This window comes from Carcharodon carcharias, chromosome 1, assembly GCF_017639515.1.
Source record: "Carcharodon carcharias isolate sCarCar2 chromosome 1, sCarCar2.pri, whole genome shotgun sequence".
Taxonomy (NCBI): Eukaryota; Metazoa; Chordata; class Chondrichthyes; order Lamniformes; family Lamnidae; genus Carcharodon; species Carcharodon carcharias.
The window spans coordinates 222,719,621-222,741,280 of NC_054467.1; the positions used below are offsets into that span (position 1 = coordinate 222,719,621).

At 43.1% G+C, this 21,660-nt stretch overlaps 1 protein-coding gene across 2 annotated transcripts in view; it reads left to right on the top strand.

Moving 5' to 3' along the window:
* The first annotated feature begins 6,070 nt into the window (after positions 1-6,070).
* Positions 6,071-21,660, top strand: part of dym (dymeclin) — a 553,915-nt gene continuing 538,325 nt past the window's right edge. For both annotated transcript variants that reach the window (XM_041192773.1, XM_041192774.1), the window contains exon 1: positions 6,071-6,184. The gene's annotated coding sequence lies outside the window, so the exon portion shown is untranslated. The remainder of the gene's footprint in view (positions 6,185-21,660) is intronic.

Consider the following 21,660-nt stretch of genomic DNA (forward strand, 5'->3'; position numbering starts at 1 on the left):
GAACTTAGCTCTAACTTACAAAGCCAAAGATGGTTACATATTTACAATACTGCAAGTTAAAAAGACTAAGCTAGTTCTCAAATATAAAAATAAAAAACTGCGGATGCTGGAAATCCAAAACAAAACCAGAAACAGAAATACCTGGAAAAACTCAGCAGGTCTGGCAGCATCGGTGGAGCAGAGTACAGTTGACGTTTTGAGTCCTCATGACCCTTCAACAGAACTAAGTAAAAATAGGAGAGGGGTGAAATATAAGCTGGTTTAAGGGGAGACTTTTTGGAACCTTACAGCTGTTTTACTTCACACAATAGCCTTTTGAATCTCAGGGAATACAAACTGATAAATTTCACTTGTGCTGAGAAGTACAATGGCTTTACTTTTTATTTTAATCAACCTTGACTGACTTCATAGCACTGGCTTGGGACCGTGTGATGTCTCTCACTTGTCAAGTGCGGATTTGACTTTTAACAAGGGCCCAGTCATGTGCTGTGCTCATGTCCTGCATTGATTACAATTCAGCAAAATATCATGTTGAGTTAATTGATTAATATACTTTGATTGGTTGATCATTACACATAACTAACCAATAAGCTAATTATTAAATAGTCATCTGGTAGTACAGAACTTGAGGTTTAATAATTAGTATTGCTGGAAAAAGAGACATGTTGAAGCTTTTCATGAGCAAATGGCTTGGGTCTTGTTTACACGGTTGCCGATGAGACCAATTTTGTAGCGTGTGGAACTGTAAGAATCCCAACATGTATATTGACCAGTGAAAGTAGGCTTGTGGTAGACCATGGTAGAGAACTGCTTGACAGATTTCTCTATGAGTAAGTCAAGGAAAGGGAGTTCATTTGACTGCTCCACTTTAAAGGTGAATTTGAGTGCAGGATGGAGTTCATTAAGACATTTAAGGAAATTATTACATGCAGCTGTGTACTTAAGTATTGCAAATGTATCATCCATGTATCAGAAATATGCGAGGGGGAGGAGGTTTGGTGTCATTCTATCGAAGACGCATTTCTCTTAGATCCCGACAAAGATGTTTGTGGGCGCTGGACCTAGAGAGGTCGGCAACCTTGTAAATATGGCCTGAGCCATTTGCTCACAATGCAAGCTTGATGCTGAAATATCAAAAGCATCCTGCAGGCTACCCTAATAGACCATTTTGTGCTGTACATCACGCAAACTAATCACTAGGCCTAAGGCCATCACTTTCGGTCCTGTAAAGTACCCAGTCTGCCTCAGATTGCCCTGGAAGAGTAAGATATTTCAAAACTTTGGGCAACAGGTTAACCTAGCTGTTTCACATTGCTACTATGCAGCAGCAACATGCGAGGTATTCGCCACTAACAGGATGCTGGCCAAAAAGACGTTCTGCCTTTCACACAAATGAGTAATGTGGTATATAAATTTCAGTGCCAGTGTGATGTAGGCCGTACATCCCAAAGACTGGCAGATAGTATCAAACACCGTGTTACAGCTGCTGTTTGCAACGGGCAAGGTACAGACTATACCCAACCAGCTCATGCTTGCAAAACTCAAACTCAAACAGTGTCCAACATTAGATCTGATTCTGCGATTAGACAACATTTGCTAAATAATCATCAGTATGCCAAGACTTACACTGACAACCAATTTAAGATTGTCAGTTGGGCTCGTCAGCACTCTCTTCACATACAGTATAAATTGTTGTTTTCCCCTTATATTGGTATTTTTGCAAAGTGCAAGATGAAAACCTTCAAAATGTATCTTTTTTCAGCAAAGTGACAATTAAACCTAAACTTTTGTACAATAAAACAATTGTTGCATCTTAAAAACTCTCTACGTTTATGTACATGTGTGTGTATATAATATATATACACACACACACAAAACATTGTTCCGGGAATTCTACTGATTAATTTTCAGTTATCATATTAGCACATTATCACGAACTTGCAGCTTTGTGTGCAGCGAGTCGAGTGCTTAATTCTGGGAATTTAGTAACCGAAGGAATTTTAAGGTTTGATCTTTTTTGTCAAATCTAGACAAGTTTGCATTTAGCATTTAACTTAACTGTAATAGTAGCATGTAGTTTCTTTCAGCTTTAGTCAATGAAAAACAAGGCCCCTTGCTGAGAGGCAGCTGCAGAGTTAGTTAATTAGGTAGTTAGCTAGAACTGGTTCCGTAGCCAGCATTCGCTGACTCCGGTTACTGGAATCTTAACTGGTTTAAATACAGAAGGTTTAGCAGATGCATTAAGTAAGTAGTTCAAAGGCACAGCTTTGACTAAGTGTAGCATGGCCAAGTGCTTAACGCTGGAAGTTTGGTAAGTGAGGGAACTCTGTGCAGTGAGGGAGGAGGTGCCGTGTGATCTTTTACGAAAAACGAGTGGTCTACGAGAGCCACTTAGAGGTAACAAGACCCGAGAATTGAAGTCCGGAGGCATTAATTAGGTAAGGATGTAGGTGATGGATGAGTTTTAAGTTTTTCTTGTCAGGTCTTGGATATTGTCTAGGTCTTGTTGCATTTGGACATAAACTGCTTCAGTACCTGAGGAGTTGTGAATGGTGCTGAACATTGTGCACCCATCAGCAAACATCCCTATTTCTGACCTTCAAATGGAAGGAAGGTCATTGATGAAGCAGCTGAAGATGGTTGGGCCGAGGACACTACCCTGAGGAACCTCCAGCAGCGATGTTCTGGAGCTGAGATGACTGACCTCCAACAACCACAACCACCTTTCTTTGTGCTAGGTATGACTCCAACCAGCGGAGAGATTTCCCTCGATACCCATTGACTCGAGTTATGCTAGGCCTCCTTGATGCCACATTCGGTTAAATGCAGCCTTGATGTCAACTGCCGTCACTCTCACTTCGTCTCTGGAATTCAGCTCTTTTGTCCATCTTTGAACCAAGGTGTAATGAGGTCAGGAGCTGAGTGGCCCTGGCGGAACCCAAGCTACACTGTAGGACAGAGAAATCAAGACCTAATGGTGGCTTGTAAGAAAGGTACTACAATAACCATGGGAGAATTTAATCTTCATATAGATTGGACAAATCAATTTGGCAAAGGTAGCCTGGAGGATGAGTTCATGGAGTGTATTCAGGACTGTTTCTTAGAACAAACATTTTGGAACCAGAGGCTATTTTCGACCTAATTAAATGTAATGAGACAGGACTAATTAATGACCGCATAGTAAAGGATCCTCTTGGCAAGAGTGAGCATAGCATGGTAGAATTTCATATTCAATTTGAGGGTGAGAAATGTGGGTCTGAAACTAAAGTTTTAGGCCTAGATTTCTGCGGGGTCGTGGAGAGTCTGTAATGTATCCAAAATGGTGGATGGACTGTGGATCCAGAAGTCCTGCCCCCCGACCTAACAGAAGCCTTTTTCATCAGGGAGATGGCATTGGAGGCAGGAAGTGTCTCCCACATGTGGGAAACCTGAACTCAGGAGACCATTTGAATTGTGTTGAGTTCAAACGTACCCCATTTCACCGGAGGAAGGGTCTTATCCTGCCATGTGTAAATTAAGAATTTTTAGGCTAGACATAAATGCTCTTGAAGTATAGATAAGGCATGTAGAACTGTCAAGTTATTTAAATGTCCAGGCCTTTAAAAATTGAGAAAAGTTGCCTGGCTGTGTCTGTGAGAATTGACATAAAATCTATTCTAGCAGTTTCAATAGCTTTTTGTTCACATAATCCCGTATGCTATCATTATAGCATTATTAATGCTTGTCTGCTTTCCACAACTTATCACCATCACAGTGAGGGGCTGTAAGTTCACAGTTTGATGGACAGCTATAAGAGGTTATTAAAGGAGATGTGGAATTTCTTCTCTCCAAGGATTATTAATCTTTAGAATTCTCTTCCACTGAGAGTAGTGGAGGTTGGGTCACTGAATATATTCAAGGTTGAACTAGACAGATTTTTGGTCAACAAAGGAGTCAAGTTTTTTGGGGGATAGGCAAGAAAGTGGGGATTAGGCTACAATCAGATCAGCTATGATCCTGTTGAATGGCGGAGAAGGCTTGATGTGCTGAATGGCATAGTCCTGCTCCTATTTCTTATGATCTATTGATCATCATGTAGATGTAAAAGATCCCATGACACTATTTTGAAGGGGAGTTATCCCTATTGTGTTGACCAATATTTATCCCCCAGTCACCATTAAAAAACACTATCTGGTCACTGTTCTGTTGCTGTTTGTGGGAGCTTGTTGTGTGCAAATTGGCTATTCTATTTCCTACATAAACAGCACTTCAAAAGCACTTAAATCAAAACAGAAAATGCTGGAAAAAGTGAGGAAGTCAGAGACCATCTGTGGAGAGAGAGATACAGAGTCAATATTCTTTGATCAAGTATGAACTGATCAGGTCACAGACCTGAAATGTTAACTCTGTTTCCCTCTCTACAGATCCTGCCTGACTTGCTGAATGTTTCCTCATAAGACAATCCCTCATCCCAGGAATTGTTTCCGATTTCTAGCATCCGCAATATTTTTCTTGAAATCTACACCATCGGCTGTAAAGCACTTTGGAACGGCTTGTGGTCGTGAAAGGCGCGGTATGAATGCAAGTCTTTCTTACAGTCTCATAAATTAACACACAAAAGCGTGGGGGTCGTAGTAACTGAAAGGTCAAACTGAAGCTCTGGAGAGAGCGAGAGAGATAAAAACAAAAACAAAAATACCTGGAAAACTCAGCAGGTCTGACAGCACCCGCGGAGAGGAACACAGTTAACATTTCGAATCTGTATGACTCTTCAACAGAACTAAGGAAAAATAGAAAAGAGGTGAAATATAAGCTGGTTTAAGTGGGGGGGGGGGGGGGGGGGGTGAGACAAGTAGAGCTGGATAGAGGGCCAGTGATAGGTGGAGATAACCAAAATATGTCATAGACAAAAGGACAAAGAGGTGTTGAAGCTGATGATATTATCTAAGGAATGTGATAATAAAGGTACAGATAGCCCTAGTGGGGGTGGGGTGGGGGGAAGGGCTCAAAATAGGCTAAAAGGCAAAGATAAAACAATGGATGGAAATACATTTAAAAATAATGGAAATAGGTAGGAAAAGAAAAATCTATATAAATTATTGGAAAAAAGGGGGATCAGAATGGGGGTGGGGATGGAGGAGAGTGTTCATGATCTAAAATTGTTGAACTCAATATTCAGTCTGGAAGGCTGTAAAGTGCCTAGTCGGAAGATGAGGTGCTGTTCCACCAGTTTGCGTTGAGCTTCACTGGAAAAATGCAGCAGGCCAAGGACGGACATGTGGGCATGAGAGCAGGGTGGAGTGTTGAAATGGCAAGCGACAGGGAGATCTGGGTCATGCTTGTGGACAGATCAAAGGTGTTCCGCAAAGCGGTCACCCAGTCTGTGTTTGGTCTCTCCAATGTAGAGGAAACCACACTGGGAGCAACGAATGCAGTAGATTAAATTGAGGGAAGTGCAAGTGAAATGCTGCTTCACATGAAAGGAGTGTTTGGGCCCTTGGACGGTGAGGAGAGGGGAAGTAAAGGGGAAGGTGTTGCACCTTCTGCGGTTGCATGGGAAGGTGCTGTGGGAGGGGTTTGAGGCGTAGAGGGTGATGGAAGAATGGACCAGGGTGTCCCGGAGGGAACGATCCCTGCGGTATGCCGCTGGGATGGGGGTTGAAGGGTAGATGTGTTTGATGGTGGCATCATGCTGGAGTTGGCGGAAATGGCGGAGGATGATCCTTTGAATGCGGAGGCTGGTGGGGTGATAAATGAGGTCAAGGGGGACCCTATCTTGGTTCTGGGAGGGAGAGGAAGGTGTGAGGGCGGATGCGCGGGAGATGGGCCGGACACAGTTGAGGGCACTGTCAACCACCGTGGGTGGAAAACCTCCGTTAAGGAAGAAGGAAGACGTGTCAGAGGAACTGATTTTGAAAGTAGCATCATCAGAACTGATGCGATGGAGGCGAAGAAACTGAAAGAACGGGGTTGAGAGAGAGATAAAAGTCGTCGAAACAAAAACTACAGCCCCCTGAATGCACCGCCACCCTCCCTTTGGGAAGCAGGCGCGTGACCTGCGACCCGGAGCTGGTGACGCAGTTGATGCGACGTGGATGGGGAGAGTGGGCGGGCAGTTGGATCGCGAGCAGTTACCGTGTTGGTGTTGGGATCAGCTGGGCTCGTGCAGACAGGCCGCGGAACCAAACGGGAAAGCGGGCAGCAAGTGAGTAAAACGGTCAGGGAGGTGCGTGTGCGGCTTTTACACTGAGCTGAGGGTGGTTTGAGCGCACTCTCACTCGTTGAGGCTGTCAAGCTGTTTCCACAAGGGCCTCTTAATAGCGAACTCAGCAGAGATCGGGGTATTTGTACTATCTAGTCCTTAAAATGTTGACCGGTGTGGATTATAGTTGATGTAATGTAGTGTGGTAAGATATGTAAACAGCAAACTGGATTTCTGTCACAGCTTTAACCTGGAAATGCGTCATAAATAAAGTGTAGGAGCGTATTTTCCAAAACACCGCTCCCCCAAATAAAAGGTTGGTATGTAATTTTGGGAATCTGGAGAGCAAACCATAACTTTAGAGCCGTTGGAATTTTACGAACAGGTAGGACTCCTCAGTTAGGAAATTATACATGCTTTGGGAAAGGTTGAACAGGTTGAGCCTTTACCCATTGAATTTAATTTACCCATTGAATTTAATTTATCCATTGGAGTTCAGAAGAATGAGATGTGATCTTATTGAAACATATAAGGTACTGGATTTTTTAATAGACATAGAAGTCAAGGGTTGTGTTAAGAAAGGAATGTGGAGTTGAGACCACAATCAGATCAGCCATGAATTGAATGGTGGAGCAGGCTCAAAGGACTGAATGGCCAACTATGTTCCTATATTAAATTATATGTAGCTCCTCAGATTTTAAAATAAATTGCACTGTGTGGCACTAACAACGATATTATGCAAATAAAAAGCCTTAACATGACTTATTTGAATGAGTTGTCCATCTGCTCCTCCCTTGAAGTTGTAGATAAATGGAATAATTTTTTCAAGTCAGACAGTTATTTTCTGGCTAGTTTCATATCTCTTGGAAAAATGGTGTATGAATTTCTGTTTAGAAACAGGTTTGAGGGTTGTGAGGGTTTTGTTCCTGATCGCTGTTTAGTAACCTCTACGTAATGTACAAGACAGAATTGGAATTGCATTTGACTGATGCTTTCTGTGATTAAAGTACCTGGTGATAGAGAGGCCTTACAGACGAATAATGACAGCTAGGTTCATGTGTTTTTATTTTGCAGGATGTGGGCATCGTTGGCTAGGCCAGCATGTGTTGCTCATCCCTAATTGCACTTGAGAAGGCAGTTGTGAGCTCCCTTCTTGAAGTGATGCAGGCCCTGCGGTATAGGTGCACCCAAGCATTGTTAGGAAGGGAGTTCCATGTCTTTGACCCTGTGACAAGTGAAGGAATAATGATATATTTCCAAGTCAGGATGGTGAGTGGCTTGGAGGAGAACTTCCAGGTGATGGTCCATGTATCTGCTGCCTTTGTCCTTCTAGATAGTAGCAGCTTTGGGTTTGGAAAGTGCTGTTTGTGGAGCCTTGGTGAGTTCCTGTAGTGCCACTTTTAGGTGGTACACACTGCTTACACTGTGCACAGTGATGGAGGGAGTGAATGTTTGTGAAGGGGGTGCCAATCACTGCTTTTCCCTGGATGGTGTCAGGCTTCTTGAGCGTTGTTGGAACTGCACTCATGCACTCATCCAGGCAAGTAGAGAGTATTCCATCGCACCCCTGACTTGTACCTTGTAGATGGTGGACGGGCTTTGGAGAATCAGGTGAGTTACTCGTTGCAAGTTTCCTAGCCTCTGACCTGCTCTTGTAGCCATAGTATTTATATGGCTAGTCTAGTTCAGTTTCTGGCCAATGTTGACCTCCAGGATGTTGATCATGGGGGATTCAGCAATGATAGTGCAATTGAATGTCAAGGGATGATGGTTAGATTATCTCTTGTTGGAGACGGTCATTGCCTGGCACTTTTGTGGTGCGAATGTTATTTGCCATTTGTCAGTAGAAGCCTAAACATTGTCCAGGTTATGCTGCATTTGGACATAGACTGCTTCAGTATCTGAGGAGTTGCAATTGTTGCTGAACATGGTGCAACCAGCAGCGAATATCCCTACTTTTGGCCTTTATGATGGAAGGAAGGTCATTAATGAAGCAACTGAAGATGGTATGGCTCATCGGACACTACCCTGAGCAACCCTTGCAGTGAAGTCCTGAAACTGAGATGATTGACCCCCAACAACTGTAACCATCTTCCTTTGTGCTCGGTCTGACTTCAGCCAGGGGAGAGTTTTCCCTCCGATGCCCATTAACTCCAGATTTTGTAGGGCTCCTTGATGCCACACTTGGTCAAATGCTGCTTTTGATGTCAAGGCCATTCACTGTCTGGAGTTAAGCTGTTTTGTCCATGTTTGAATCAAGGCTGTAAGGAGGTCAGGAGTTGTGACCCTGGCAAAACCCAAACTGAGCTTCAGTGAGCAGGTTATTGCTAAGCAAGTGCTGCTTGATAGCACTGTTGATTCCCCCCGTCCATGGACACGGACTGTTTCAGCATCTGAGGAGTTGTGAATGGTACTGAGCATTGTGCAATCATCAGTGAAAATCCCCACCTCTGACCTTATGATGGTGAGCAGACTGATAGGGCGGTAATTGGCTCGGTTGGATTTGTCCTGCATTTTTGTGTGGAAGACATACCTGGGCAATTTTCCACATTGCAGGGTAGAGCCAGTGTTGTAGCTGTACTAAAACAGCTTGGCTAGGGATGTGGAGTGGCAAGTTCTGGAGCACAAGTCTTCAGTATTATTTCTGGAATATTGTCAGGCCCCATAGCCTTTGCAGTATCCAGTGCCTTCAGCTGTTTGTTGATATCACGTGGAATGAATCAAATTGGCTAGAGACTGGTATCTGTGATGCTGGGGATCTCCAGAGGAGGCCAGGATGGATCATCCACATGGCACTTCTGGCTGAAGATTGTTGCAAATGCAAATTGTTCAGCATTATGTTTTGTATTGATGTGCTGGGCTCCCCTATCATTGAGGATAGGGATATTTGTGGAGCCTCCTCCTCCAGTGAGTTGTTTAATTGTCCACCACCATTCATGACTGATGAGGACTGCAGAACTTAGATCTGACCCATTGGTTGTAGGATCGCTTAGCTCTATCACTTGCTGCGTGTGCTGTTTGGCATGCAAGCAGTCCTGCAAGCCAGGTTGACACCTCACTTTTCGGTTTGCCTGGTGTAGCTCCTGGCATGCCCTCCTGCACTCTTCATTGAACTAGGGTTGATTCCATGAGTATGACTATATCAGGCTGTTATTAAGGAGGACTTTGCAGGGGCGACAGGGCTCAGTTTGCCATTGTCGCTTCTGGTGCCTAGGTTGATGCCAGGTGTCTGTCCGATTTCATCCCTATTGACTTACTTTTAGTGGTTTGATACAACTGAGTGGCTTGCTAGGCCATTTCACAGGGCATTTAAGAGTCAACATGTAGGCCAGACCGGGTAAGGATGGCAGATTTCCTTCTCTCAAGGACAATAGTGAACCAGATGGGCTTTTACGACAATTGACATGGTTTCATGGTCATCATTAGACTTTTCATTCCAGATATTGTATTGAATTCAAATTCTACCATCTGCCGTGATGGGATTTGAATCCAGGTCCCCAGAGCATTACCCTGGGTCTCTGGATCATTAGTCCAGTGACAATACTGCTACACCACTGCCTCCTCCTAACAGTGGGGGATTCAGCAATGGTAAAGCCATTGAATGTCAAGGGGAGATGGTTAGATTCTTTCTCGTTGGAGACGGTCATTGCCTGGCACTTATGAGGCAAGCAACATCTGTGCCACACAGCCCAAGTCTCAATGTTGTCCAGATCTTACTGCTTATGGGCACGGACTGTTTCAGCATCTGAGGAGTTGTGAATGGTACTGAGCATTGTGCAATCATCAGTGAAAATCCCCACCTCTGATCTTATGATGGAGGGCAGGAAATTGATGAAGCAGCTGAAAATAGTTGGGCCTGGGATACTACCCCAAGGAATTCCTGCAGAGATGTCCTGGAACTGATATGATTGACCTCTGACAACAATAACCGTCTTCCTTTGTGCTAGGCATCACACCAACCATTGGAGAGCTTTACCACCATTCTCATTGACTCCAGTTTTGCTAGGGCTCCTTGATGCCACACTTGGTCAAATGCTGCCTTGATGTCAAGGGCAGTCATTCTCACCTCACCTGTTCCATCATGTTCTTTTCATGTTACAACAATAATGAAGTTGATGACAAATCATGCTAGTTAATTGATCTATAACTAACTCGGACATGGGTGTGGAAAATACCCTTGTGGTGATAAGCTTTGGGAACCATAGATTCTAAGTCATCTGTTCCTCTCAAGCGTTTAGCACATTTTGATTTAAATTATTCATTTATCTGAATATATTTTCTGAAGACACCTTTATCGATTTTGCATTAGAATGAACCACGACTTCCTGCCTTCACTGTCTCTTGGGAGCCTGTTCATAGATTCACCACATGTTCACTGAAATAGTGTTTCCGCTGATTAGATTTGAATATCTTCGTTGCCAGTGCAGGCATATCCTCTTGTTATACTTTTCTGCAAAGATTAAGCAAGTTGCCATGGTTTACCTTATTTAAACTCTTTGTGCATTATGTGGCACTTTTCAAATGCCTTTTGCAGGTCAGTGTAACCACATCAGCTGCATTGCCCTCATCAAGCCTCTTCTTTACCTCATCATGTTATGATATGGCAGGTGGTATTTGCCAGGCTGACCAATTCCCAAGGGAAACTTGGCCATGCTATCACAACGATTTTGCAATTTGTATTTATTACAAGAAGGCTTGTGCACTGATCAGAAGTAATGAATCCTCTACCACCTTTAGAGATTTTAAAGATTAAATTAAAACATTTATTAACAAAAGAAGAAAAAGCTTAAACACAAACACAAGATTACAGTTATAACAGTTTCCAAAATTTCTACTTAAGCAAACTCCCATCTACACACTACCTTTAAGGCAACAGTCCAAATAGATTCAAAATTTATAAAGTCATCCAGCAGTTTTACCACAAGCATCCACTGGACAGTGGACTTCCAAAGGCTTTTAACACAACTTTGGTTATAGGAACAGCAAACTTCTGTAGGGTGGCTAGAGGCCTTTTTCCCCAAGTCTGTTCCACATAGTCCCCTTTCAAGATCTTATATGGCCACACCTCTCACAACCTTCCACACTTGTTTAAATATATTTCTCCCTTTTTGATCTTTTATCCTTGTCTTTAGAAATTATTTTTTTCAGAATATAACAATCTTTCATGTTATCATTATGGCCAGCACTTTTGGGAAAAATCAACGTAATAACCTTGCCTTATGTATTTTACCAGTTTTAAAAATCTTATCATGTCCCTTTGAAAATCATACTCCTTCCCACGTATCTAAAAATGCAAATTTCATTCACACCGTGTCTGTTGACCTCACCTTAGCTTTACTCGTATCCATTTCTTACACCTGCTTTACACCTCACTTCTTTGATAATTTAAACCTTGCAGTCTGATTGTCTCTAGTTTAATTAAATTAGCCACACACACACAACCATACACGCACAATAATATTAGGAAAAATATGATAGTTTCTTGAGAATCAAAAAACTCAATCAAGGTAGTTAATTGCAATTTGCCTTTAACAAATCCACGCTGGCCTTCCTTGATTAATCCACATGTGTCCAAGTGACTATTTTTGCTCCAGTTTACCTTCTGTGTCCATCAGATTGATGTGAAATGTCTAGTGTGTAGCTGAAGAGAATTGATGTGCTTAGTACTTTTTCTATGCCAGTCTGCTTCTCATTTCAGCCTACACCTCTGGCTAGCAGCAACAGAAGAAGAGCCAAATATGCAAGTCTATCCTTGTCAGTGTACAGCCCCTTTATAGGCAGGTCCTCAGCAGTGCCTCCTCATGGTGACACATGGAAACTGGGCCCTTCCTGGCCCCAGGCTAAAGGTTCTGAGGAACTCTGAGAATGTTTGGTCCCCAGACATGCAGTGTACAGGCCCACCGGTGTCTGGCATATGGACACGATCCAAACTCTCGAGTTTGAACATAGAGCCCCAAAGCCTTGTGGGTATATCAGGAGGGCTGAAGGCTAAGGGAGTAAACCTTGACAAAAAAATCTGGAGTTGACTGATGTTTCAATATATCATCTTTCCATCAACTCCTGCAACCAAGCAAACGTAGTACTCTGCATTCCTTTGAACCCAACCAGGCATATCGAGAGAGGGACTCTGATATTTGGGCAGCCCAGGATCTCTGTAAATTTTGTCCAGGCTTGCAACTTGGAGAAGACATTGTAGTTTTGTTACAGAACGTTAACACAACACAGGAAGCAGCAGTTAAAAGTGATGAGCCCAATTCAGTTGGTGTGGAGAACACAGGTGCTACATGCTGTCTCCTATAATGTGAGCATCTTTTGTGTCCCATTGATCAACTGCTGCCCATGTCAAGCTAAGCAACCCTAAACTAGTAAGGTATTGACCCGGTTCAGTCCACCTGCTTCATTGAGCTTCGAGAATCTACTCAATGGACCAAATCTGCCACACCAGGCAAACAAATGAAAATACTAGCTCTTCAGTTAGCAAGCTGGAATGTCAGGACCTTGTGCCCGGGACTGAGACGACTTGAAACTGGTCAATACCTGGAAGCCAGCTGTGATCGACATGGAACTTGATAGGCTGAACATTGACTTAGTGAGCCTTGTCTCTTGTAGGAAAGCTGAGACTGGATCCCTGGAAGAAAATCATTACATGTTCATCTGGGAGGGGAAGAGTTCAGAGGAAATGTGAGCAGGATGTAGGGAACACCCTACCTTCGATGACAAAACTTGCAACAAATGGCTCAAAACATGTTTGAGTTGAGAGCTAGATAGAGAAAACAGGGCCGTTTAACATCATTGGTATCTATACTCCAATTCTGCTCCACGACAGAGATGAAGGACCAGTTTTTGACCAGAAGATCTTGACACTGCTATGAGCAGAATCCCTAAAACATCCTTACCTACTGGGCGATTTCAATGCAAGAGTGGACATTGACCATGAGGCTTAGCCCACTTGCCCCAGATATCATGGCACAGTAGAGATAAATGTAAATAAATACTCCTTGAGCTTTGCTCCTGTGAGTTTTATGTAACAAATATTTTTTCCAGAACAAGCCTTGCCACAAGGTGTCCTGGAGATATCCACAGTCAGGGCATTCGCATCACTGGACCTGATTATCAGCAGATATGACTCCCAACAGCATTCTCAACACATGCATTTCACGCACTTTACCACGGTGCTGACTGCAGTACGGATCACTGCCTGCCGTGCACCAGGGTCAGGATGCCACTTTCAAAGCTTTTCGATTCAAAGCAGAAAAGCCACCCTCATCAATCTCAGTCATGCTGCCCACTCAGATAAGAATCAAGCGGTTAATGGGTAGCAATCAAGTGGGCGGCTTTATCCTGGATGGCGTCGAGCTACTTGAGTGTTGTTGGAACTACCCTCATTTAGGCAGGAGGGAGAGTATTCCATCACCACCCTAACTTAGATGTTGTAGATGGTGGATAGGCTTTGGGCAATCATGCAACAACTTACTTGCTGCAGAATTCCCAGCTCTGACCTGCTCTTGTAGCCACTGTATTTATATGGCTGGTCCAATTCAATTTCTTGTCAATGATAACTTCTTAGGATTTTGATGGGGGATTCAGCAATGATAATGCCTTTGAACGTCATGGGGAGATGGTTAGATTCTCTTGTTGGAAATGATCATTGCCTGGCACTTGTATAGTATGAGACCTAGACAACGTATGCTATTCATGAGAAAAGGCTGAATAGTTTCCACTTTGCTGTGTCAGACATATCCTTGACATCTCTTGATGGGATAAGGTCGCCAAGTCTGAGGTCCTGGAGCATGCTAATTCCATCAACATGCACTCATTTCTAAGCTGATAATGTCTGCAATGGCTTGGTCATGTTCATCTGTGGATGATGGCCATATACCCCAGACCTTGTGCATGGTGAACTGACTGCTGGGTCATGACCTGCTGAATCACAACCTGCTGGATGTCCATACCTCCAATACAAGGACACCTGCAAGTGAGATACAAAGATGGCAAGCTTCGACACAGATAACTGGAAGACTGACGGCTGTGACCTCAAGAGGCTGACTGTTTGAAAGGGCATTGGAAGAGGCAAGGAGAAACAACTCAGCTGGCTGCAAAGAGGATCCAGAGAAAACTGAGACCAGTGAATGCTACACCTTGTCAGCTCAGTGCCTTCAGTTACAGAAAGTGCAGCAGACTGCCGTGAGTGCAGCTCCTGAGCCATAGTTGGCTGTGTCCTGGGCCACATCAGGTGACGTTTAAAACAAAGTTGACCACCTAGACATAAACCATTGCCTCACAAGACCAAATGATGCCAACATGACATTGTTCCTAAAAGCTTTCCCAGCAACAAGGTTAAACTGGCTGCCCTATTGTTGTTGCTCTTATCCTTGCAACTTTTTTTTTGAACAAGGGTGTAACATATATTCTCCACTTGTCTGGAACCACCTCCTGTACCTAAGGATGATTGGGAAATTGTAGACAGCACCTCTGCAATTTCCACCCCTATTTCCCTCAATATTCCCAGATGTATCCCATCCAGTCCTGGTGACTTATTAACTTTAAGTACAGCCAACCTTTTTTTTATCTCCGCCTTATCAATTTGTAGCCCATCTTGTATCTTAACTGCCTTCTCTTTCACTGATTTTGGTAGCATCCTCTTGTAAAGACATTTGTAAAGTGCTCATTTAGTGCTGGTCCCTTGTATTGGTCTCCTTTTTGATTCCTAATTGGTCTCACCCCTCCTCTTACTGATTCTTTATTCTTTATATGTCTGTGCGTCACGAGGGTAATACCTTGATGCTACTTTTTCATTCTTCTTCACAGCTACAGGTAGCTGGCAGCAGTTGTGGCAGAACACAATAATCTGGTTACCATGGAAGTGTACTCTGCATGATTCACCACCTCTTTCCTCTCTTGAAAAGAATCAATTAAATTTAATTGTTAAACTTTAATTTCACAGTAGCATGACATGGCCATGATACTTTGATATTTATGAAATGACTGACTTACATGTTCAGAAACATTACATTCGGCTCTCAAATATTAACATTTATAAATTATAACGTATTCTGTGAGTCTCTGCTTGTATAATCGTGTTGTAGTTGCATACAGGCTGCCTTTGAACATGGTAAAGCTTAATTGTGACAGGTTGCAGAAATAAATGACAGGCGATGAGAGTATTTTTTTGTGGAGCCAGAATTTGAGAAAATAGGCACCGTTGGCTATTTTTCATTCGTTGAAAGTGGGAATTACAAAACAAACTCAACTATGTATTTTATTGTCAGACCAAAGTACAAATTTGTATAGTGCTCTGCTCAGGCTGCACCTTGAATATTGCATTTAATTCTCATTGCTGAGGTGCAACTGAACATTGAAGTCCTGTTATTTTTAAGTTAGTTGGTAAAAGAACCAGAGATGATTTGAAGGAAAATGACATTTTATACAGCGAGTTGTTTTGATCTGGGATATGTTGCCTGAAAGGGTGGTGGAAGCAAATTAATTAATGGCTTCGAACGGGAATTGGATAAATACTTCAAGGTGAAAAATTTGCATGGTTATGGAGAAAGAAGAGGGAATGGCACTAATTGAATGGTTCTTTCAAAAAGCTAGTACAGGTATATGAGTGGAATGGCCTCCTCCTGTGCGGTATTATATAATTCTGGGATATGAGGTTCTGCGAGGGTGGAAAGACTAGATGAATCCATACGATCAGACAAATGAGTTGAGGAAAAGTTCTAAAAACTTTTCTGTTCAACCTTGAAAAGAGATACTAAATAGAAGCGAAAGGGCTAATTTTGAGTGCAATTTCAAATTGAGCAATGACTGCAGACTAAATGTATGTAGAGGCGAATAGCTAAAGAATGAGTTTACGACTGATGCTAAGAAGCACTTCCTAGATGGTTATTATTTCCCAGGGAGGTTGGTGGAAGCAGTAGCCTTCAGTTATTTTAAAGGGTTCTGATGCTGCATTAGAGGGTTTGGAGGATTTTCTCTACTTTAGCAAATGATCGCCATCTTCTGTACTTATAGCTTGGAACACTGCATTTATTTTAATATGTTGCATCCAATAACAATAGCACTTGCCAAGGTGAGCCCACAAAGTAAGTAACCTGGTGCCGGTTCTGTTAGGTGCAGCAAGATTTTCAAGCGGATGACTCAGGGAGTATCTGGCCACTACCAGGTTGGGAAAGACAAATGGCTACTTGTGATGGAGCTTGCATTGAATAAACGACCTTCAATTTAGTTATGGGCAGGATGACTTCTTTTTTTATCTGTACAAGTGAGCAGTACATTTTCACCATTGATGCCAGTATGAACCTCTCCCCAAGATTGTATTTAAGTACATGTAATTGCAATTGTAGTGAATGGAATATTTCATTTCTTTAACCTTTGCGAAAGATTTAGTAAAATAAGCACTCCTCTAAAGAAGGTTGTTTTATTCTAGAGTGTCCAAATCTAAGTGTATTGCCAAGTGATCCAACCCAATTACACCAATACTCTTTGACACAGGATCTTGTCTCTTACTTTATATTGACATCCCTGCTATCATGTGCTCTTTATGTGTTGTGCAATAAGAGGTATGTGAAATTATGTTGGAGTGAGATTGGTTTATTTTTGGAAATATGAGCCGTTTCATGGCATTACATGCAGATAACAAGAATTAATTACACTATGGACTATAGGAACAAAGGAGTTGGGGGGTGGGTGGGGGTGGGGGGAGTGGGGTAGTGGAGAGAGAAGGGGGAAAGGTTGGCTAAGGCTGTTCTTTGTGTAGTACCGTTTAGTTTGGATTCTGGGAGGCCAGGATCCATGATCTGGCCCCTGGCACTCATGCTGCTACATCTGATTTCTTTTCCTGGGCGGTAAACTGGTAGCTAAATGGAAAACTGAGTACAAATCTGCTACTGGAGTCTTTACTGTATTTGCATAGTTTCGGGCAGGAAAAGCTCTTTGTTCTATCTATCCTCTGCAATCTTGGCACATTTCTAATAACCCTGAATCTAATTCATTGACAAGATCCTGTCAAATTCCTTCTTGCAATTCATTAGCACAAAACAAGCTGTTAACCTTTCCGAAACAGGTAGACTATAAGACATAGGAGCAGAAATCAGGCCATTCGGCCCATCGAGTCTGCTCCGCCATGTTCGTCTGACATGTCTTCCTTCTTCCTTAACCAAGATTTTCCACCCACGGTGGTTGACAGGCCCTCAACCATGTCCGGCCCATCTCCCGTGCATCCGCCCTCACACCTTCCTCTCCCTCCCAGAACCATGATAGGGGCCCCCTTGTCCTCACTTATCACCCCACCAGCCTCTGCGTTCAAAGGATCATCCTCTGCTGTTTCTGCCAACTCCAGCATGATGCCAATGATGCCACCACCAAACACAAACACAAACACACACACACACACACACCACCCCCCTCCCAACCCCGGCGGCTTTTCGCAGTGATTCTTCCCTCCGGGACATCCTGGTCTACTCCTCCATCACCCCCTACACCTCAAACCCCTCCCACGGCACCTTCCCATGCAACCGCAGAAGGTGTAATACCTGCCCCTCTACTTCCCCCCTCCTCACCGTCCAAGGGCCCAAACACTCTTTTCAAGTGAAGCAGCATTTCACTTACACTTCCCTCAATTTAGTCTACTGCGTTCGCTGCTTCCAATGCGGTCTCCTCTACATTGGAGAGACCAAACGCAGACTGGGTGACCGCTTTGCGGAACACCTTTGGTCTGTCCGCAAGCATGACCCAGACCTCCCTGTCGCTTGCCATTTCAACACACCACCCTGCTCTCATGCCCGTCCTTGGCCTACTGCATTGTTCCAGTGAAGCTCAACACAAACAGGAGGAACAGCACCTCATCTTCTGACTAGGCACTTTACAGCCTTCCGGACTTTAATATTGAGTTCAACAGTTTCAGATCATGAACTCTCTCCTCCATCCCCACCCCCTTTCCGATACCCCTTTTTCCAATAATTTATAATTTAAAAAAAAAATTTTCTTTTCCTACCTACTTTTAAATTTATTTCGATCTATTGTTTTATGTCCACCTTTTAGCCCATTTTGATCCCTTCCCCCCACCCCACCCCCACTAGGGCCATCTGCCACTTGCTTGTCCTGCTTGCTACCCTTAATGTCCCCATTAGCACATTCCTTAGATAATATCACCACCGTCAACACCCCTTTGTCCTTTTGTCTATGACATCTTTGGCAATCTCTTCTTTGCCTCCACCTATCACTGGCCCTCTATCCAGCTCTACTTGTCCCACCCCCCTCTACCAGCTTATATTTCACCTCATTTCTCTATTTCCTTAGTTCTGATGAAGAGTCATATGGTCTCGAAATGTCAGCTGTGTTCCACTCCGCAGATGCTGTCAGTCCTGCTGAGTTTTTCCAGCTAATTTTGTTTTTGTTTCAGATTTTCAGCATCCGCAGTATTTTGCTTTTAAGCTGTTAAGCTCAACTTGTCTGTCCTAGCATTTATACTCCACATGAGTCTCTTCTCATTCCAACTACCTCATCTCGACCTTCCAGCATATCTTTCTATATTCCTTTTCTTCATGTACTCCTCTGGTTTTGAAAATATGTATGATATTTGGTTCAACTACATCCTGTGGTAGCGAGTTCTACATTCCAACCACTCGAGTAAAGAAATTTCTCCCTATTTCCCCATGGGATTTATGCATTACTATCTTGTATTTATGGCTCCTATCTTGGGATTCTCCCTCAAGCTGAAACATTCTCTCCACATCTACCTGTCCAATTCAGTCATAATTTTTGAGACCTCTATCAGAGCTCCTCTAAGCCTTTTCCTTTCAAAGCTCCAGTCTGTTCAATCTTGGCAACTTAGGTGAGGTAGTGTTGCTAGTTCTATCACTTGTAGCATATGTTCATACTCATCGCCTTTTTATCAAAAAGTTCTTCCTGCATTTTACTGTTTTTTTTCTCTTTTGTTATCCTTAATCAGTAAATTTGCCTCTAGTGCTTAGGTTCTATATGCGACAGGATAAACTTTGAATCAATTTTTCCAATCGTTTCACAGTGCTATTATGTCCCCTTTCAACCTGCCCTTTTTTGTTTGAGAGAGAAAAGAGACAAGGTAGTAATGGTCCCTCATATGTCATTCCCTTAAGTTCTGGAATCAACTGTGTTTGCCCTTCTGGGTATATTTAAGACCGAGATAGATAGGTTCTTGATTGGTAAGGGGATCAAAGGTTACGGGGAGAATGGGGTTGAGAAACTGATCAACCATGATAGAATGGCGGAGCAGACTCGATGGGCCGATTGGCCTAATTTCTGCTCCTATGTCTTATGGTGTATCCTCTGGGACTGAATACACTTTTTTTGAAAAAGGGATACCAAAACTATACTCCAGATTTGATTGCAGCAACAGCAAATAGAAATATTTAAAATGAACTGTCTATTTAAGGTAAGGAGGGATGGCATTGCCAGGACAGACGCCACAGAGGTGGAGAAACTAGGGGAATGGAATCGAGTCCTTGCACAAAGCTAGTGAGAGGAAGATAGGTGGAGGGACAGGTAGTATTGAGGCGGGGAGGCTACAGAAGGATTTGGACAGTTAGGAGATTGGGCAAAGAAGTGGCAGATGGAATACAACGTGGAGAAGTGTGAGGTCATGCACTTTGATAGAAAGAATAGAGGCATAGACTATTTTCTAAATGGGAAGAGAATTCAGAAATCTGGAGTGCAAAGGGACTTGGGAGTCCTAGTTCAGGATTCTCTTAAGGTTAACTTGCAGGTTGAGTCGGTAGTTAGGAAGGCAAATGCAATGTTGGCATTTATTGTGAGAGGACTAGAATATAAAAGCAGGGATGTGCTGCTGAGGCTTTATAAGGCTCTGGTCAGACCACATTTAGAATATTGTGAGCAATTTTGGGCCCCGTATCTCAGGAAGGATGTTCTGGCCCTGGAGAGGGTCTAGAGGATGTTCATGAGAACGATCCCAGGAATGAAAGGCTTAACATATGAGGAATGTTTGAGGACTCTGGGTCTATACTCGATGGAGTTTAGAAGGATGAGGGGGGATCTGACTGAAACTTACAGAATACTGAAAGGCCTGGATAGAGTGGATGTAGGGAAGGTGTTTTCATTAGTAGGAGAGACTAGGACCTGAGGGCACAGCCTGAGTAAAGGGAAGACCTTTTAGAACAGAGATGAGGAGAAACTTCTTTAGCCAGAGTGATGAATCTATGGAAGGCTGTGGAGGCCAGGTCATTGAGTGTATTTATGACCGAGATAGATAGTTTCTTGATTGGTAAGGGGATCAAAGGTTATGGGGAGAAGGTGGGAGAATGGGGTTGAGAAACTTATCAGCCATGATTGAATGGCAGCCCAGACTCGATGGGCCGAATGGCCTAATTTCTGTTGCTATGTTTTATGGTCTTAATTAAATTGTCGTTTGGTAGTACAGAACATGAATATTGCAGAAAAATAGAGATTTTTTGTCAAAGCTTTTCGTCTTGCACTCATCAGGACGGTTCACAAGAAAATGTCGATGTCAGGGGAAACAGCAAATTTATACTGTATAAGAAGAGGGTGCTGATTGATTGGTAGAGGCGTTGCCATGGAGAATGCACCAGTTGATGGTGACTGACAGTTAACTGCCAAACATTGAAATTTAAACCAGGCAGCTTGACTCTGGTCAAAACATTGCCCAGGGGAACGAATGGCTATCACTTATTTTGCTTAGCTGAAACAGGTGCAATGTGTGTTCATGTTCTTTCTGTCTACAAAGAACAGGGCCCTGTGTATAAATCTATCTAGCTTCCAGCACATGAAAATGCGCCATACTGCAAGCCTGACTGACAATCTTAAATTGGTTGCCAGCGTAATTCTTAGCATTATGAGCATTATTTAGCAAATGTTGCCCAAACGCAGAAACACAGTGTCCAACATTAGATGTGATTTGAGTTTTGCAAGCTTGGGCTGGTTGGGTACGGTCTGTACCTTGGCAGTTGCGAAAAGCGGAAGGGACATGCTGTTTTATATGATCTGCCAGTCTTCGGGATGTACAGCCTACATACCTAGCATCACAGTGGCACTGAAACTCAGATACCACTTTATTCATTTTTGTAATAGGCAGAAAAGCACATGGAACTGTAAGAATCTCAATGCATATATTGACCAGTGAAGGTAGGCTTGCAGTAGACCGTGATAGAGAATCCCCTGGCAGATTTCTCAATTAGTACGGTCGAAGGGAAAGGTATCTGAAAAATTTGAGCATCAGCTGAAGCTAGCTATTTCATGCTGCTACTAGGCAGTAGCAACACGAGTGGTATTTGCCACTAAAAGAATGCTGCCGTCAAGCCAAAAAGACGTTCTGCCTCTAGCACAAATGAGTGGTGCGGCATATGAATTTCAGTGCCAGTGTGATGCTAGGTATGTAGGCCTTATGTCCCAAAGATTGGCAGATCATATCAAACAGTATGTCACTTCTGCTGTTGGCAATGGGTAGGGTACAGACTCTACCCAAC